The following is a 13,832-nucleotide window of genomic DNA, read 5'->3' as shown; positions in this document are numbered from 1 at the left end:
AAGAAGAAAAGAGATTTTGAAACTATTTTCGGACGCGTTTATAAGTTTAGAGTCTGGTTCGTGAGAACCTCTTTTGGTTAAGAAATCCAGGTTATAATACTTTTCAACTTAGTCAAGATACTATATTTCTTAAAAATAGGTTTACTACTCTAACGCAATGCACGCCTTTTTATAAGTGACAATAAGAGGGTTCGATTAGGGAGTACAACTCAGTTCTGAATATGCGAAAGCGACAATTCCCGTTAAATTAGTTCTTTTCAAAGTAGGAAACATTGCCCATAAGTAGTTCTATTAGCAAGTACTTGGATTATCATTTAATTATGTGAATTACATTCGACCCTGTCTTTATTAACTAAATTTATTTTAAAACTTTACTTTTCAATTGCACACTACAAAAACACCTATTTTAATTGCCTTTGATAAACACCATAACAATAGATAACGATAGATTGACACTTGGTCTCTGTGGTTCGATAATCTTTTATATTACTCTGACGCGTTCGTACACTTGCGAACACAAAGTTTAACAACGCATCAAGTTTTTGGCGCCGTTGCCGGGGACCAATTTCGTCAAATTTCGTTTTCCTGTTGGTATATCGTTTAGACTTAGGTTATTTCCCGTTGGTCGATGCGAAGAACTCGCAGTACCGGAAGTTTAAGTTTAGTAAATCCTCTGGCAGAACCTGAACGTTACGCACGCGCACATTTATTCTTTCATAGAATTAAGAGAGCTATGGCCGAAGATCAAAACCAAAGACCTCTTAAGGACTTCGCTCAACCATCTAACGAAGAACCTAGTTCTAGTATAGTAAACCCAATCATCCCAGCCAATAATTTTGAACTTAAACCATCCTTGTTGCAATTAGTGCAACAGAGACAATTCGCGGGTCTCGCTACCGAGAACCCTAACCAACATTTAAAAATATTTCTTCAATTAGCAGATACTTTTAAAACCAATGGAGCTTCTCCTGAGGCAATACGTTTAAGATTATTTCCTTTTTCCCTCAGAGATAAAGCTCTATCATGGTTAGATTCCCTTCCACCCAATTCCATTACGACTTGGGATAACCTTAGAAGAGTTTTTCTTGCTAGATATTTTCCCCTGAGTAAGACCGCCGTTCTTCGAAACCATATAACTAGATTTACCCAAAACCAAGGAGAATCACTGCTCGAAGCTTGGGAGAGATATAAAGAGTTGTTACGAGCATGCCCACATCATGGCTTAGAAATTTGGTTAATCATTCAAACCTTCTATAATGGACTTCATTACAACACAAAGATGACCATCGACGCTGCCGCAGGCGGTGCTCTGATGAACAAACCTTACCCTGAAGCTAGTGCCCTCATCGAAGACATGGCTCAAAACCATCAATCATGGGGAGTCGAACGAGCGACAGTTGAGAAGAAGGAAGCCCAAGGAGGAATGCATGAACTAAGCTCTATAGACATGATGCAGGCTAAAATGGACGCATTAGCCCTTAAAGTCGAGCATATGTGCATAAATCCGAATACTGTAGCCGCAGTTTCGTCGGATTGTGAGATATGTGGAACCCAAGGACACCAATCTGCCGATTGCAGTCTATTGAACGAAACCCACTCCGAGCAAGTGAACTACACCCAAGGGAACCCATATTCGAATACCTATAACCCTGGATGGAGGAATCACCCTAACTTCTCCTATAAAAACAATAACCCTATTCAAAGTAATGCACCTCCGAGACCTAGTTATCAAGCCCCTAGATCAAATCAACCTATGCAACCTGTATCACCAAAGCCGAGCCTTGAGAAAATTATGGAAAATTTTATCACCGCTCAAACCCAACAAAACAAGGAGTTCATGAACCAAAACATTCATGTTAACGAATTGATTACTCAGTTAGGAACCAAGGTTGACCAAATAGTTACTCATACCAAGATGCTTGAAACCCAGATCTCTCAGGTAGCTTTAAACCAAGCCCCTCAGACTACACCTGGAGGACAATTCCCTAGAAAACCTCAACAAAATCCGAGAGGACAAGCCAATGTCATTACCCTAAGAAGTGGGAACGCTTATGATGAGCCACCAAACCCAAGACTGAGTGAACCCGAAACTTCTAAGGAATGCACCAAACCCCCAAACGAAATAAAGGAACCAGAAGAATCTGAATACCAGGAAGGTCGAGAGAAAGGAGAAGAACCTAAAGATAAAATTTACGTACCGCCCCCGCCGTATAAACCACCTATGCCATATCCGCCAAGACTCAAACAAACCCAAATCAATAAACAGTTTCAAAAATTTATTAAAGTTATAGAAAAACTTCATGTAGAAATCCCTTTCACAGAAGCCATCACCCAAATACCTTCTTATGCAAAGTTTCTGAAAGACATCCTTACCAACAAACGTAGACTTGACGATCCGAAGCCTTTGGAATGTAATGCAATTTCCGAGGACAAATTAGCAAAGAAAGATAAAGATCCTGGAAATTTCTCCATTCCTTGCCTTTTGGGTAATCATGTCATCGATAAAGCTTTTCTAGACTTAGGAGCTAGTGTGAGCTTAATGCCTCTAGCAGTTTGTGAGAGGTTAAACTTAGGAGAATTACAACCCACTAAGATGTCACTTCAGTTAGCCGATAGATCTGTTAAATATCCGATAGGCATTTTAGAAGATGTTCCTGTTAGGATAGGTCAACTGTTTATCCCTACTGATTTTGTCGTCATGGACATCAAAGAGGACAATGATATACCAATTCTTCTAGGTAGACCATTCTTATCAATTGCAGGAGCCATAATAGATGTCAAGAAAGGAATGTTGACATTTGAGGTAGGCGATGAGAAAATAGAATTTATACTTTTGAAATTTCTTATGGCTCCTGTGATGGGAGACTCGTGTTATGCCTTAGATATCATTCATGAATGTGTTAGAGAATTAGAACAAAAAGAAATTATTAAGTTACCATCAACCCCCATAAAGGAAGATGATGACTTTAAAGAACCTTACATCGATGATAACCTTTACGAATGTTTATCCCTTACTCCAGATCCTATACCATGCCCTAAGAAACCAACCTTAGAACTTAAGGAGCTGCCTAAGAACCTGAGATATGAGTTCCTCGATGAAAAGATGAACCGTCCAGTTATAGTCAGTGCTACCTTAAGCCAAGAGGAAACGAACCAACTTTTAGACGTTTTACGAAGATATCCCTCAGCCTTAGGATATAATATCTCTGACCTGAAAGGTATAAGCCCATCCGTATGCATGCATCGGAGCTCGCTCGAAGAAGATTCAAAACCCTCTAGGGAGCATCAGAGAAGAATAAACCCTATAATGAGTGATGTTGTTAAGAAGGAAGTTCTTAAGTTGCTTGAGGCAAGTATAATCTACCAGATCTCGGATAGTAAGTGGGTGAGCCATGTGCATGTAGTACCCAAAAAGGGAGGCATCACAGTCGTGCAACATGATAAAGGCGAACATGTAGCAAAACGTTTAGAAGGAGGATGGCGGATGTGTATAGATTATAGAAAATTAAATAAAGCAACTAGGAAGGATCATTTCCCTTTACCATTTATTGACCAGATGTTGGAGCGTCTAGCCAGACACTCTTACTTCTGTTATTTAGATGGGTACTCTGGATTCTTCCAAATACCTATTCACCCCGAAGATCAAGAAAAAACTACCTTTACATGCCCCTATGGAACTTTTGCCTACAGACGAATGCCTTTCGGCCTCTGTAACGCCCCAGCTACTTTCCAACGCTGCATGATGTCAATCTTTGCAGATTACCTAGATGGTATCATGGAAGTGTTTATGGATGATTTCTCGGTTTGCGGATTCGATTTCCACAATTGTCTTGCTAACCTTGAGAAAATTCTGGAGAGATGCGTGGAGGTGAACCTCGTGCTAAATTTGGAAAAATGTCATTTCATGGTGACCGAAGGAATAGTTTTAGGACATATAGTTTCTGAAAAAGGTATAGAGGTAGATAAAGCTAAAATAGAAGTTATAGAAAACCTAAAACCACCAAAAACAATCAGAGAAGTCCGAAGCTTTCTTGGACACGCTGGATTCTACCAGCGTTTTATTAAGGACTTCTCCAAAATAACTAAACCGTTAACCGGACTTTTAATGAAAGATGCTGAATTCATTTTTGATGAAAAATGTAATGACGCATTTAATCTTTTAAAGCAAGCATTAATCTCAGCACCCATTATGAAACCGCCCGATTGGTCGGAACCTTTTGAGATAATGTGCGATGCTAGTGATTATGCAGTTGGAGCCGTTCTAGGACAAAGAAAAGATAAAAAGTTACATGCCATTTGTTATGCCAGTAAAACCCTAGATGCTGCCCAACTTAATTACGCAACAACCGAAAAAGAATTACTCGCTGTAGTTTTCGCTATAGGCAAATTTAGATCTTATCTAGTAGGAGCAAAAATTATTGTTTACACCGATCATGCTGCCATTCGTTACCTATTAAGTAAAAAAGATGCCAAGCCCAGGTTACTCCGATGGATTCTATTACTACAAGAGTTTGATTTAGATATAAGAGATAAAAAAGGCACTGAAAATGTAGTGGCCGATCACCTTTCTAGGCTAGAACATCTAAAACCTGAACTAATACCCATAAATGATGATTTCGCCTATGATAGACTGATAGCTAAAGTAGAAACCATTGAAGCAAATAACCTAGATCCTTATGAGCATTCCCAAAATTCCTTAGCAATAAATAACGTACCCTGGTATGCAGATTTCGTTAATTACCTAGCTGCTGATATAGTACCCCCTGATCTTGACTACTACCGCAAGAAGAAATTCTTCCACGATGTGAGAAACTTCTATTGGGACGAACCACTCCTTTTCAAAAGGGGTAAAGATGGCATCTTTCGCCGTTGCGTCCCAGAAGAAGAAGTAAATAATATCATCGAGCATTGTCATTCTGCACCTTATGGTGGACATGCGAGCACCTCTAAGACATACGCCAAGATTCTTCAAGCTGGCCTATTCTGGCCTACCATGTGGTGCGATGTCTATGCTTGCATTGTCAAATGCGACAGATGCCAACGCACTGGAAACATTTCAAGACGTGATGAAATGCCTCTAAGAAACATTCAGGAAGTAGAACTCTTCGACGTATGGGGTATAGATTTCATGGGACCTTTTCCACCATCCTTAGGAAATAGGTATATCTTAGTAGCTGTAGACTATGTGTCTAAGTGGATTGAAGCTATAGCTGCACCCACAAACGACACTATGGTAGTAATCAAATTATTTAAAAACTATATATTCCCTAGATTTGGAACACCACGTTTAGTCATAAGCGATGGAGGATCACACTTTATATCGAGAATATTTGACAAACTTTTAAGAAAATATGGAGTTAGGCATAGAGTAGCAACACCATACCATCCACAAACTAGTGGCCAAGTAGAAGTATCTAATAGGGAGATAAAACAGATCCTAGAGAAAACTGTTTCTATTTCTAGGAGAGACTGGTCTCAGAAGCTTCAAGAAGCATTATGGGCCTATAGAACCGCTTTCAAAACCCCTATAGGAACTACTCCTTACCAACTAGTTTATGGAAAATCTTGTCACTTACCATTCGAGTTAGAGCATAAGGCCTATTGGGCCATTAAAACTTTGAATTTAGACTACTTAGCCGCTGGAGAAAAGCGTATATTGGACATTCATAAATTAGAAGAGCTTAGGCAATCTACCTACGAAAATGCAAAAATATATAAAGAGAGGACAAAAGCCTATCATGACAAAAGAATAGTAAAGAAAAACTTCAATGTAGGCGATTGTGTTCTCCTTTTCAACACTAGGTTACGACTTTTCCCTGGAAAGCTACGTTCAAGATGGACTGGTCCCTTCGAAGTATCCAAGATTCTGAGATCCGGAGCCGTAGAAATCAAGAACGATACCTGTAGTCCATTTCTTGTAAATGGACAAAGACTGAAGCTCTACGAAGGAGGAGACATTCCAACATACTACTCAAGCCACACCCTGATTGATCCATCAATTACCACTACTACAGGTGTATAAATTCTAACCGTCAAGCTAATGACGTTAAACAAGCGCTGTGTGGGAGGCAACCCATGGTTTTTCTTTTCATTTTATTTTTTTTCGCATTTATTTACATTTATTTTTATTTTTATTTTATTTTCTCTTATTTTGCATTGAGACTAAAGTTTGAATGGTTTGTATTTTCAGGATCACTTTCCTAACTTTTACAGGATGCAGGGTTTTGATGACATGCATGTCGCCTATAGAGACAATGCTCAGAGGGAGCGCTACATTGCTTTATACCAGCGCCCTATGGAACCCATACGTTACCCTGATCAGCATTGTATGGAGGCACTGGGTATCGAGCCTAGTATCCGATTCCTTAGCCACCAGCTCCACTGGGACGAATTTGCTGATGACTTGAGCAACACATATAGGAACCTGACTTTGGAATTCCTGAGTTCATTTGACTACGACCCATATTTTGGACCAGATGCGTATGCTGCTTTCAGGCTCTTTGGAGTTGAGTACTCCTTCAGCCAGAAAGAGTTCGGCGACTTATTAGGTTTCCAGACTACTCCTGATGTTATCCCGGAGACACCTTTGGGATATTTCCTGGGTAAGGAAGTGGAGAAGTTTTGGAGTGATATATTAGGCGGTGGAAGCCAGGATCCATCTACACAGTTATCTTATGTCATACATAACCCAGCCTTCAGATATTTTCAGATGATATTAGCACATTCCTTCTTGGGAAGACAGGATGCAGAGACTCTACTGAGTGAAGAGGAGATCTTCCTATTATTTTGCGCATCCCAGTCTCCAGTAGCATGTGGGAACTTTTTATTGAATAATCTCAGCGGTATCTCTAGATCCACCGAAGGAGTCATCCATGTTGGTGGAATCGTCACACAGATTGCTGTCGCTTTGGGTCTGTCTCGCAAGTTGTTGCATCTTCAGACCTACTGTGGATATACTACCATGGACATCGATTTCTGTTTGACCATAGGATTGATGAGGAGAGCCTCTTTCCACCCATGTCAGTTTCGATTGCTAGTCGACAGTGAGGCCATCCATTACTTCACATTGCCAGACCCTATGATGACCAGTGTGCATGATCCAGCGAATTGGAGTTATGCTCTAGAGGCCCAGGGAGAGACCGTTGAGGAGCCGAGATCGCCCCCAGTTGCTGAATACACACCTGCACCATCATCTCCTAGAATCAATGTTCTCTCTAATTATCATTCATTGCAGACACCCGACATACGCATCCAGATTGCTGAGTGCCGTAGAGAGATTGCAGCGCTTAGACAGGAAGTGGCGGACCTAACTTTACAGATTGGAGTGTCTGATCTCACCTACGCTACTAAAGCCGATTGTCTATATCAGGAGATCGCCGAGCTCAGACAGGAGATAGCCGTGCTCCGTGAATCCACTCAGGCAGACGACCACCCTAATACCTGATCTCACCATTTCACTTTATTTCTCTTTCATATATTTATCGTATTTGCATTACTCATTTTACATTATCGCATTTGGATACTATATAAACTACTACCGTACATCAGTATTTCTATTTTTATCTATATATGTTTTATATTTATTTTATTTTGCATTTTAATTTTTTCAGTTATTTATTTACATTTATATTTAATTTCTGTTTTTGTTTTTGTTTCAGTTTCACTTTTTATTTTCGTTTTTACTTTTATAAAATTATGCAAGTCAAAGAAACTAGGAGAATCACAAGACAAATGCTATCCAGACCCCCTCAAAGCCAAAAGACAAGCGAAGCCCAAACCAAAGGACCAAAATCTGGCCCAGCCGGATTTTGCCTTGTGGCGCCCGCCATAGGACCTGTGGCGCCCGCCACAGCGTCTGTAAATGGTCGGGGCAGACATCTCTTCTTCACCATTTTTGCAACTTACAACCTTCAAAACCCATTTTTTCACCTTTGAAAAAAGCCCTTGACCCCACAAAAAGCTCATACTTTCCTAACCATCATACCACACAAATCATTAATCCACTTTCCGTTTTTGATTTCATCCGCCGGATTTTGTAAAACTCCAACCTTTTCACCAACCACTTCATCTTCTTCATCCACATTTCAAGAGCATTCAAATGGAGTTCAACGGATTCGTTCTTCGAGGAGGGAAACCAGGGGAGAGACAAAGAAAAATCATTGAACGGTTGCAAAATCGGGAACTTCTCCCGACGAGGTATGTTGACGAAGATTGTCTATATACTTTAGGCATCTACCATAGCATTTTCCATTTATTAGACTTCTTAGGTTTGCATAATTTCTTTATCAACAAAGAACCCACCTATGAGCGGCTGACAATTGAATTTTTAAGTTCTTTAATTTATGTTATCCGCCCTAACACTGCTAGCACAGTCGGTACTGTTCAATTTAGAATGTTTGCTGTTGAATACCAATTCAGTATCGATGACCTAGCCAGTTTGTTAGGGATCCCTCATGGGGAGGGTGCTATTTGTGAGGCCCCTTTGGATTCCGAATGGGCTGTTGAGGTATTTTCCTTCTGGGAGCGTCTATCAAACACTTCCATTAACTCTTTTGAAGGAGTTCTTGCCTCAACCATCCATAACCCGACCATCAGAGTTTTTAGATATCTGTTGGCATGCACTGTTTTTTCGCCGGGAGAATCCAAATAAGGTTAACGCTAGAGAGCTTCTATTTTTGCAAGGAAGCCTCACAAATAGGAAAATTAATTCGGTTCCGTTCATGCTCGCCCATATGATTTTAACTCTGAATAAGGCGGGACCGATTTCTTTTGGTGGATTAATTACGTCTATTGCTCGGGCACTTAACCTGAACAATGAGTTGGCTACCCTAAAACCCTTACCTCCTCACACAATTAACTTAAAATTTCTGGGAGACATGAAATTATGCCGTTCAAGGAGAGAAGGAGGTTATACACTTATGATTCATGGTGTAGCCATCCCATCTGTTATTCTACCCTGCACTAGACGTACAGATATACGTAACGAGAGGAACTGGATCTACGATTTAGATGCTCCACCTGTTTTGGGTCGTTTTCCACCTAACATTCCTGATGAGGCGGGACCAGACACTAATGATGAATACGATCTGAGAGAGAGATCTCCCGTGCCACATGTGTCCCCCCATCATCCTTCACCACCACACACCGCACCATCTTCTTCTTCTGCAGGTACCACTCCTAGCTTCTATATTACAGAGGAGATGTGGCGTGACCACCTGGCTAGAGAGCAAAGGTGTGACGACCTACTCTCTACACTCCAGCAACAAATAACGGGTACTATGAACTTCATGTAAGAATCGCAGCGGAGGACAGACAGGTCCTATGACACTGTTCTACAGTCTCTGCAAGTGATCACCGATACACAAGCCCGTCAACAACAATACAACCAGAGACACATGGCACTAATTGAAGCCACCCAAGGTTCCATTATTGGTAACCTTCGAGAGGTGAGGACCGCTCAGGATGCCCTGCAGGCGAGGATGGATCAGAGGGATCGTCGTCGTACCCGTTCCCGTCGTCCACCTCAGGATGGCGAGGGCACTAGTGGTCAGCAATAGGTTGCCAGGTAACTCTTCCCTTATCTTATTTCGAAACATTGGGGACAATGTTCGATTTAAGTGTGGGAGGAGCATTTATCGTCTTCCTTTTATTTTCAGTTTATTTGCTGTTTTTAGACTGTTTATTTCCTCTTAGTTGTTTAATTTCCCTTTCAGTTGTTTATTTTGCTTTTTAGTATAATGCATGAGTCTGACGAGTCACCAAATATAGTAGATCCTTAGTACAATCTGTAGCGGTGTATTCGTCGCTATATGATCTATCGATTAAATCATAAGCTAGGAGATACAATGAAAATTTCGAGTCGCCACCGCACTTTTATTTATCCAAAGGACTGGCTAAAAAGCGAACAAAAGCCTAAGAAGTTTTACACGTAGAAAACTAATAAAAAGATCAGAGAGTCTGGGTAAGGGGTAAATTACGCAATGGGAAGGTGTTAGGCACCCATCACGTCCTAGGTACTCCTAGGGAGCCCTTTTCACACTTGTTATGCTAAATTGTTATTTGTTATGACAAAAATATTGTGCAAACATGATTGGGATGGTGAGAAAAGAATGTACATTTTTTATTTATTTTTGTGTTCGAACGGATGAACCCGCTGCCTACGTACCTTCCATCAAAGGTAAGGATCAAAACGCCGTAGTTCGGCTAAAAGATTTCCAAAAGTGGGTTAGGTTCGATTTTAAACACAAACCCTAGGTCTTACGTTATCCACGGGAGAAAACTCAACCTTATACAAACAACAACGTCCACCATGTGAGAACAGCTTCAACTTGCCAGGGAGGGGTTAACCCTATAATAGGCAAGGAAGGCTTACAATTCAATCACTAAAGACAGAAGGTGAGATTAACATCAACCACTAAGATAAATCAAACCTATAGATCATGTATGAAAAGATTAATGGACAAAGCCAAAACAAGTGAATGAGTGAAGTTATTGATTATGATTATGAAAATGGAGTCAAAGTATGATTAAGATCAATTCGAATAAGTATTATGAAATGGAGTTTGAAAAAAGTCAAGGACTTGAGTCCAGGTTTTTAGTTTGAAAACATGAAGATGTTTGCACAACACTTATGTCAAGTTTGAAAGTTAAGAGTGTGAAAAAGTTTAGGACATAATGAATGATGAATGAATGAGGATGGATAGTAAAACTTCTTAGAGGGTTCACTTCTTGAAATCATATAGCAGATGATTCAAGTGTGTCCTTTGGAATAGCAATGGATAATAATAGACAAACAAAGCAAAGAAAGGCGGATACCGGATGCCAATCAATGGTCTTATACCAATCTCCTAAAACAAAACGGGATATCAAAGGCCACTCAATGGTCTTACACTAATCTCCTCAAAAGAAAACAAAGATGAAACATGGAAGTCAACTGCCAATCTATCTGGACTTAGGTTAACTCCACAGTATGGTCCTAGGAATACCAATGCCACATTACAGGGACTTACAATGGATCCTCACATACAAGAACAAAAGCAACAATATGATCACAGGAATGCAAATGCCAACTTACAGGGACTTATAATTGCAACCTCTCATACAAACAGATAAAACAAACTATGATCACAGGAAAGCAGATGCCAACTTACAGGGAGTTATAACTGCAACCTCACATACAAACAGATAAAACAAACTATGATCACAGGAAAGCAGATGCCAACTTACAGGGACTTATAACTGCAACCTCACATACAAACAAATAAAACAAACTATGATCACAGGAAAGCAGTTGCCAACTTACAGGGACTTATAACTGCAACCTCACATACAAACAGATAAAACAAACTATGATCACAGGAAAGCAGATGCCAACTTACAGGGACTTATAACTGCAACCTCACATACACACAGATAAACAGAAGATATGAGTGACCAATGAGGTCTTACACTCTATCCTTCCATATCACAGGAGCAAATGCCAAAGCAATGGACTTACAATTGACCTCAATGGGCAAACGACAATGATAGCATCACAAAAAGCAAATGAGATGATCATGCATTAATGGCAATTGATGATGATGAATGCATAACATACAGGCAAACAAGTGCATATGAAGCAATCAATCAAACAATGAATATCAAACAGCACACTCTATAGCCAAACAATGGGGGCTCACACAAGAGGGTTTGACTTTGAAAGTCTACTGTAATAGGTGAAGGTCGCTCTTAACCTGGCCATTGAGGGGCTCAGGTGAAGCAGATGAAAAGGAGATGAGGGGTGTGCCTCATTGCTTCTATCTCAGATCAGAGAGAGCATCAAATAATAGAAAGTGTGGGAGTTCAGAAAGTAGGAACTCTCTCCACATTATTGACTCGATTAGATCTTGGGTATTTATCTCAATGCTTCAACCATGTAATGGGAGCAAAGAGAGGACACACTGAATAGTGGGGGATAGATTACTTATCCCTACCTTCCACCAATTGCCTTACTTGAAGGACTTTTCCTGCTTAGGACAATTTTAAACAAACACAGGCATTGCCTCTTAAGGAGGACTTCAGACAGTTTGCCCGGTCAAATAACAGACCGGGTCTCCAGACTACATGAAGAAGAAGTAATTATACCTCAAAGCAAATGCTAAATAGCAAAGCAAGCAAGCAAGTTCAAAGAACTTAAGCCACTAAAGTACCTGAAAAAGTCAAACTTATTAGCAAACAGTTCAACAGTCAAAATCAAAAGAAAATGAACCAATAGTCAACCACAGAGGGACCAATTGTGCAAGGCACAAAGACTCAAGCATATGAGTCACCTACAAAACAAAGGTTAGCACATGATAAACAATTCAACTCAAACAAATTTGAATGATCCTCAAGGCATTGGTGCTTAACCTGAAACAGATGAACTCAACATAAGCTTAGAAGACCACTAGGACTAGCCTAGGGTCAAAGATGAAAGAAAAAGTCAAGGCAGCAAGGAAAAGTCAACCCAAACCAAGTCTAAACATTCAAGAAGCATTCTCAATTGGATTCATAATCAAATCATGCATCATTGTCATTTTGTAAACCAAAGAAGTCAAAACATGGCAATAGGAAGCACAAATAGGTCAACAGCAAGACCTCATCCAAAAGTCAACCCAAACAATCTCAAAAATCATGAAATAAATCACACTCAATCCTAACATCTAGCATAGCAAGCATGTCAAATTTCATGGCATTTGGATGAGAGGAAGGCAGTCAAGTAAAATCATGAAGTCAAACCAAATTCAAGCAAACATGGTGAAAGTCAACAAGCATGGGTCAACTTCAAAAAATCATATCAATTTGAAAACAGAAGAGAAATGAGTGAAATTAACACCAATGCAAAGCTTGAGATGTCTAGTTATCACATATGAAATTTCATGGTCATACAATAAGATTTGAGAATTTCACAAAAGATTTGGCAAGGTATAGCACAAAAAAGTCAACAAATGACCAAATATGGAAGAAAATTCTCAAATAAATGGAAAACAGCATGATTAATTCCAAGAAAATTCATACACAAACTAGACATGTGATGGATGATTCATGCAAAATTTGGGGTCAATTGGATAAGAGGAAGCATGTGAACAAAAATTGGGAAAATACATGATCATGGTATAGCACCAAATGTAACACATAACTTCAGAAAATCATAATTCTCAATCCACAAATGAGAAATGCACAAACTTTATATGGAAATGAAGGACAATGTGTCTAGTTTCACCACAAAAAATTTCAAGCTCAAAGGATATGTCATGAGAATTTCACAATTGAAATGGCACAATGTATCATTTTGGCATACATGTTGGGAAAATAATTATCATTAAAAATCCAGCCACTGAAGAATTAATTAAAATTCACAATAAAAAACTAGACACCTTCATGAGTTTAATGCAAAAAAATCCCACAATTTTTGGAGTTAAAATGAATAAAAAATGAATTATGGAAGTTGAGTGATATTTGGATGAAACATGAGCAAATAAGCATGGCATATGGGGTCAAACCAAGGTCAATCGTGGCATAGTTGTAATTCTGAGCTCACTAATTAAAACTCTGCGTTTTGGCAAGGCAAAACGAAATGTTTTGATTGGCTCTCAGCCAATAAAACAGTAAAGCTGGCCAATGGATGAATTTCTGGGTTTAAGACATAAACCCTAGGGTTTGGCCAACAGCAAAACAAGTTCTGCTTCAAACAACCGATCAAACCACCTCAAATGCACAGCAACAACTAATCATGGCACTGGCATAGTGGATCTCATGCAAACATCATACGACAACACACAACAAAAATGCAAATTCTGGTTTTTCAAACAGCA

At 39.6% G+C, this 13,832-nt stretch overlaps 1 non-coding gene across 1 annotated transcript; it reads right to left on the bottom strand.

Annotated features, from left to right (window-relative positions):
* Nucleotides 1-1,117: 1,117 nt before the first annotated feature.
* On the bottom strand, nt 1,118-1,224 carry LOC127099192 (small nucleolar RNA R71). Its single transcript, XR_007793730.1, has one exon. It is a non-coding gene; the product is annotated as a small nucleolar RNA R71 (small nucleolar RNA).
* Nucleotides 1,225-13,832: the final 12,608 nt, after the last annotated feature.

This window comes from Lathyrus oleraceus, chromosome 6 (genome assembly GCF_024323335.1).
Source record: "Lathyrus oleraceus cultivar Zhongwan6 chromosome 6, CAAS_Psat_ZW6_1.0, whole genome shotgun sequence".
Lineage (NCBI taxonomy): Eukaryota > Viridiplantae > Streptophyta > Magnoliopsida > Fabales > Fabaceae > Lathyrus > Lathyrus oleraceus.
Note: the sequence above shows the minus strand (reverse complement) of the source record. Positions and strands in the feature narration are given on the sequence as shown.